The sequence below is a fragment of the Alosa pseudoharengus genome, unplaced genomic scaffold (assembly GCF_046254945.1).
Source record: "Alosa pseudoharengus isolate Yale_2024_CS ecotype anadromous, Long Island Sound unplaced genomic scaffold, YU_APseudo_1.1 YU_APseudo_1.1_scf_10, whole genome shotgun sequence".
In the NCBI taxonomy this organism is placed as follows: Eukaryota; Metazoa; Chordata; class Actinopteri; order Clupeiformes; family Clupeidae; genus Alosa; species Alosa pseudoharengus.
In genome coordinates this window covers 8,974,930-8,981,438 of record NW_027468565.1, presented here as the reverse complement: position 1 = coordinate 8,981,438, position 6,509 = coordinate 8,974,930, and positions in this window count along the sequence as shown.

The window sequence follows — 6,509 nt, the reverse complement described above, 5'->3', positions numbered from 1 at the left end:
TTAATTTGCACAGATAGGAGGGATAATTTCTCTAACTACTTATAGATTCCAGTTTGTTCCTTGCCATTCCTTGCCTTTGTGTACTGCTTTTTCTTAGCGTGTTCAATACTTTTTCCCTGTGCCATTCCACTTTTTTACTCTACTCTACTCTACTCTACTTTTAGACATTAATGTTTGGATTTTTATATATGTGTGGATTACCTAAGTTAATACTAATGTCCGGTGAAAATTTCATGCGAATAGCCTCACTGGAAGTATACTTACTGAAAAAAATGTTGACGTGTTCAATACTTATTTTCCCCGCTGTATGCCTCATGCTTGCACACTAAAATTGCTTTAATTCCTTTGATCATCTGCTTTTTCTGCACTACGGCATGTTGTCCCAGCTGTGAATCAACACTCACAATGTTTAAGACACAGCGTGAAATTGTTTATAAATGTGATGGTCAGGTCCTAACAAAAGAGAGAGCCTACTGCCTCCTCTCTGCATGCAAGGCCTGAATCTACCTCTGCTTCGCCCGCTACTTCTAAGGTGGAAAAATTAAATATTGATGCTAATTGTAGAAACTTTCCTCACTAAAAAAAAGGGAGAAGAGGAGACAGTCAAACGAGAGGGATCTGTCACCATAGCCATCATTATTATGAGCATAACTGCTGAGGCTTGTGATATCAAAGCCCACTTTTTGATATCCCTTGTCCCGTACACGACTACCCAGGCCCCTCCACCCCTCTCCTGCTCCTCTTTGGAGCATAATATTGTAATGAAGAAGGGCCTTCATGAGGAATCTGTCCTTGTCAATTACCAGGCGGGGCCCTCTCTTCTCTGACCTGCCGCCTGAGGCTAGCACTAAATGCACCTGATTCTCTGCGCTCCTACTCCAGCAGCGAGCTGTGTCACATGAAAGGACGGCCGCTAAAGTTTGCATATTCGCCAAGCCGAGGAGAGTCAGTACAAGGCCTATGATTAAACATAGGGCAGGGATCACAGCAGGTGAAAGGAGGCTGAGGGATGAAATTTTTAAAAAGGCCCGGCCTTACCACATTCCCGGAGTATCATTTGCATTGTCATGCAGAAAAAGAAGAAGAGAAAGAAGAAGAAAGAAATAAGATGAGAGAGAGAAAGGAGGAGGTGGGGGGGAGTTGGAGTGATCGCCATCAAAGGTAATTGATGTGGTATTCTGAAATTACCATTTTCTTCTCTTGTCTGAGCTCCAACCTGATTTTAATGGCCTTGCCAGGTATATCAGATAACAACTGGACTGATTTGAAACATAATTGGGGCTTTACTTATGTTTTATTATCACGGTGTTTAAGACATAGCGTAAGTGATAACACACAAAACCAGAGGACAAGGAGAGACAATGATGAGAGTGTGGTTGAAATGTCATTTGTGATTGACAGCGTTGGGATCACAGCGCAGAGTAACCTACACAAAACGTCAGATCTACACTGTGTACCCCCAAACAGTCTGACAGGAAATATCCATACCACAGGAAGAGCAGCCACACATCGCTTTAATGGCTTCCTGCCTGCATGTGAAGCTAAAGCCCTCCAGGTAAACACAAACACAAACTGAATCAACAAAAGATGCAAATCAGTAGACTGAATAAAGTCAGGAACGCAAGGTTACCGCTGTTGTTTAAAAACAGTAAGAATTTAACGAGTATGTGTTCTTGTGTGTGTGTGTGTGTCTGAGAGAGCTAGTGTGTGTTGGTTATGTGTGTGGGTGTGTGTGTTCAGGGTATCCTAGTACCCCGTGTTATTATTTACAAAGGGCATTAATTAACATGCTTTTTAAAATCCCTGTTGTAGTTGTATTTGTAGTGCTGACAGATAAAGTAGTTTAGCTGTGTATACCGCTCAAGGATAAAGGAAACAAAACAGAGCAGGATGCCAGCTTTTTGCCCTGCCCTGGTTCTGCGGCAGAGTTTCACACTTTCCTCTGGTTCCGGCCTGAGTCTGAAGATTCAAGGTAGACTCTATACTTAGCTATTTAAATGGGGATAATGAATGACTAAATGCTATGCTTTTCTCTAGATAAACATTTATTCAATACAATTTTTGGGTATGGTCAAAGATTACTATTCAAGAGCGTATTTATTACACATTTTGACATTTTCAAGGATTACCGAGACTTTGTGCAGGATTCTATTTTCCCCCTTTCCTGAGTTCTCTTCATCTTGACATCTGTCTTGTGGAGACGGCAAAAGGAAACATGTGTTTTAAGCACCCTCTCTGCCCGGCTGGCTTTGTGAGAGAGAAGCACAGAGAGAGAGAGAGAGCTGCAGAGATCCACAACCACTGAACAGAATCTGCTTTTTGGGTCTCTCAGTCTCCACATGTCCCTGGGCACGGCTTTGATCAGTCCCACCTTGAGACTTATCCTAGAGCTAGTGGCTCTCCCCCACTTTCAGAGGCTAATCAGTCCTCCTGTCTGAGCCACTCTATGTGCTTTGGAGTAGACTACAGAATGCATACGAGAGCCTCGGAACAACTTGTTCTCTCTCTGTAGAAAAAAAATAGAGTAAATAAACAAATTATTTGTTAATCTTGTCAGCTTCTCTGTTAAGGACGTGATCTTCGGAAATCATTGTTAGACTCAGACAAGCTGGAACAAACACTGATGGCTTTGTCAAAGACAAAAAAAAACGTCCTGTGCTTGTAGGACCTTCTAGACTAACAGAACATAGTAAGAGGGAAAGATGACCGTCTCAGTCAGTTAAATTGGAGGGTCATGTTTTGTGTTCAGCTCTGATGCAGGAAGTGTTTGTAGTGAGTGGTAGGAGATGGCAGGGGGTCACTGTGTAGCTTGGCAGAGGCTGATTTCTCTGTGCCTTGTGGCAGTAGGAACCAGTGCAAAAGACAGCACTAGCAGTGCACTGGTTAAGAAAATAATTGCACTGGAAGAACTGCTGCCATGGGCTCAGGCAACCAAGCTGCTCTTGCCATCGGTGGCTCTTTTTTAAGAAAGTTTTTTTTCTTCTTTTTTTTTTTTTTGCTTTGTGTTTGTCGAACAAGAACAGAGAAGACCATATCCGGCGGCATTTGTGGAGGGAAAAGGGAAGGGGGAAAAAAGGAAAAGAAAAAGACAAATCTTTTCCTTCTTTGTACGAGAGCTGTAGGCTACCCGCAAGAGTTGTGTGTGTGTGTGTGTGTGTGTGTGTGTGTGTGTGTGTGTGTGTGTGTGTGTGTGTGTGTGTGTGTGTGTGTGTGTGTGTGTGTGTGTGTGTGTGTGTATGTGTGCTATTTCTGTCTCATTTCCATACCTTCGATACCACCGCGGGGAGGTCACACTACTCTGGCCAGCTTCCCCCAGAGGGAGGACTGACTCAGGGGGACGTGGAGAGACAGCGCGGCCCGCCCTGCACCCCAAAATGTCCCCTCACAGCCTCCAGCCTCTTCCCCCTGAAACCAGCACACTCACTCAAATACAGTCAGAAGAAAGCACTGATGAAAAAGGGGAGACAAGACAGATTTTTTTTTATACCTCTCTATCCCTCTCTCTTTCCCTCTGTCTGATATTTCCTTCTTCAAAGCCTGGAACACTCTACGGTGCCCTAGGGTTAATTAACATGCGCCAAACACTGAATGATCAGAGAGAATAGGAAATCTCCAAAGGTTAAGTGTCACAAGGGAAACGTGTTGTCAGCAATAGTTTTTTTTCTTTCTCTTGTTTCTTCTTCCCTCCTTTTCAAAGACTAATGAAAGAACATCCGCCTCTCCACACACACGCAAAAAAAAGTGCATTTACTGATACCTTCTCAAAACTTTGTGTTTTCACTGTCAAAAAGTGAAAAGATTTCACATTTTGGGGTTCAAACCTTTACATTTCACTCTGTGACATATTGAGGGAGCGTAACAAGCGCGTTTCACGATGGGCGTGTTGTTTTCTGCCAGATCTGAACAATTTCATGATGGCAAACTTTTCACAGTGCAAGAACAAAAGACAACATGCTGTACATCAAGTTGCAGAGCTGCTGTAAGATAACTCTCAGAAGCCATGGCAACACAGAGTATCCACTATCTTTCTCTTTCTTCTTTGCACACACATACACACACACTCACGTCAGATGAAATTCATTTGTTAAGCACTTTGTTAGCCTCTCCGATATCCCTTCTTAAAAATGTAGGGGATCACCTGTGATCCAGGGACAGCCTCGATTGCATGTCACACAGGGAGAAACGGAATGGTTTTTCTGCACTTTAATTAATACAGGGACACTCTTCTCTTGGGCTGGCTTCTGGCTGACATTTGGTGCATGCTTGAGTGCCTTCCCACCTGATTTCCATCTCTTGCATGAAGGTGAGGCTCTCTCTCTCCCTCTCTCTGTGGCTGTGTGTGTGTGTGTGTGTGTGTGTGTGTGTGTGTGTGTGTGTGTCCGCAATAAGGAAGGCAGAAGGAAGACCAGAACAGCGGCTGACAAGGACACCGGCTCCAGGGGCTGCCAGTGGGAGAACGGATTAAGGTGGCGTGACAATTGTGGATTAAAGGCACTTTCAGTCCAATCCCGGCGCATTCACAGGTTAGGGTTCAATGCCAAACGCTCCCATCCACACATGCATAGGCATGAGGGCACATTAGAGCCATGACAGGGCTCCTTAGAAGTTTTAGGGAAAGTGGACGGGCACATTCTTTTGCTCTCTTTTCCCCTTCTCTCAAAGATTTTTGGCATGGCCTCCATTTCAAAGTTTTGTAAGTATATAGTGTGTTTAAGAAACCACAAATGACTTTTCCTTTTTAAAGGGAGAGATGTTTCATGATTTAATTGTGTGCATTTTTATTCCAGACATTGAACCTAAGAATTGAAAATACAGATATCAAAGTTTTAGGAAATAATACATTTAATGTACAGTTGTACATTCACAGTACATTTGAAAGTGTATATATAAATGGCAAATATTAACTTTTGAAGGAACAGTATGCTTTGAGTGAAGACAGTGAAGACAGTGAAGATCCATATGTGTAAGATCCAACTTGTAATATAGCTTTGCAATAGTGTTGCAGAAGTATTGGTGTACTCTCTCGCAATAAACCTGTAGTGTACATGTTTACATTAGCCGAAGCAAAGGACTCACTTCATCTCCTGCTGATATCAGCAAGCTAAGCTAACATTGGCCATTGACTGAAGCAGTTAACATGGTGTGTTAGTGTAACATGGTGTGTTAGTCTTAGACTGTCTCCCTCTTCCTCTTCTGCACACACACCTGCACTGTGCATTCCATCCGATGCAGAACTGTGTAGACTCCAACTCTCAGCTGTTTGTTCCAGCTAAGAGCTATATCACACACACACACACACACACACACACACACACATGAAAATGGGCCTTCTCATTAACCTGGTGTGTTTTATAGAGCACACACACTCACACACATGCATTAATATGCATCCTCCCGTAGTGTTTGTCTTAACCAGTTCTCAGAAAATTATGATTACAAATAACGTTGTGAGTGTGTGTGTGTGTTTATATGTGTGTGAGCACACCCCACCCCACCATGCGCCACCCGGCGGGCCACTGGCTTGTACAAACAACCAGGGAGTCAGCGGCGCCTGTACCAGATGATTAGCACCACTTCACGGCCAATCATGATTAGTGCGGTTGGCATGGCGCCACTGCGGCCGGCTGCATGTAGCCGTGCAGGCATGAGGCAGTGCAGCGCAGCGCAGGCATTCCCCAGCTGATGCTAACGCCACCACCACTGCCGCGCTCACGGGGCCGCAACAGCAGCGGTGTGACGATGCAGGATGAGGATGCTCCTGGAGCTCAGGGATCACACACCACTCCTAGAACTGTCTGATAATGTCTGATGACATTGCTGGGGATCAGTTGTTGAATGCGGCCTACTCTTTACAATATTGATTATGTGTTGTATATGTTTATTGTTATATATTATGTGGTTTTGTTTGCACTGAAAGTATAATTCCATTATGTTTGTTAACATTTTTGTATATAATGTATTTATGTATTTTTCTATTTTTCTATTTCTCTAACATCTATCAATGTTTTTTGTTTGTTTTTGTTTAATCTGTATGCATTAGCATTACCACTGCCATCTACCTTTCACGTGTATTTCCACTACTTTCCTTGGAATTTAAATATTGAATGTTATTACAGTATTGCCCCATCTGTTATGATTTGGTATGATTCCTCCAGTTATTAGTAATATTAATATTCATTTTACAACTATCTGTACAGTAACAACCAGAACCAGTAATATCACTGTAGTGGAATGCACACTGATTCATTGACAGTAGATGTTCTAATTACTATGAGGAAAGTCTAGAATTGGTTATTTAAGAGTGTGATTGGAATGATATCTAGCAATACCATAATATATTTATATGAAGTCAGTCTCAAACGTTTTGGTTTTAAGGTAGATGTGCATTGTGTTACAGTAGGACAGCATGTGCACACAAATATTCAATCTTAATACATTGTCATAATATTCTGTTAGGAATATTTTTCTTTTTTATCCATGCCATACAACCTCTTGGAGTGTAGAGAATA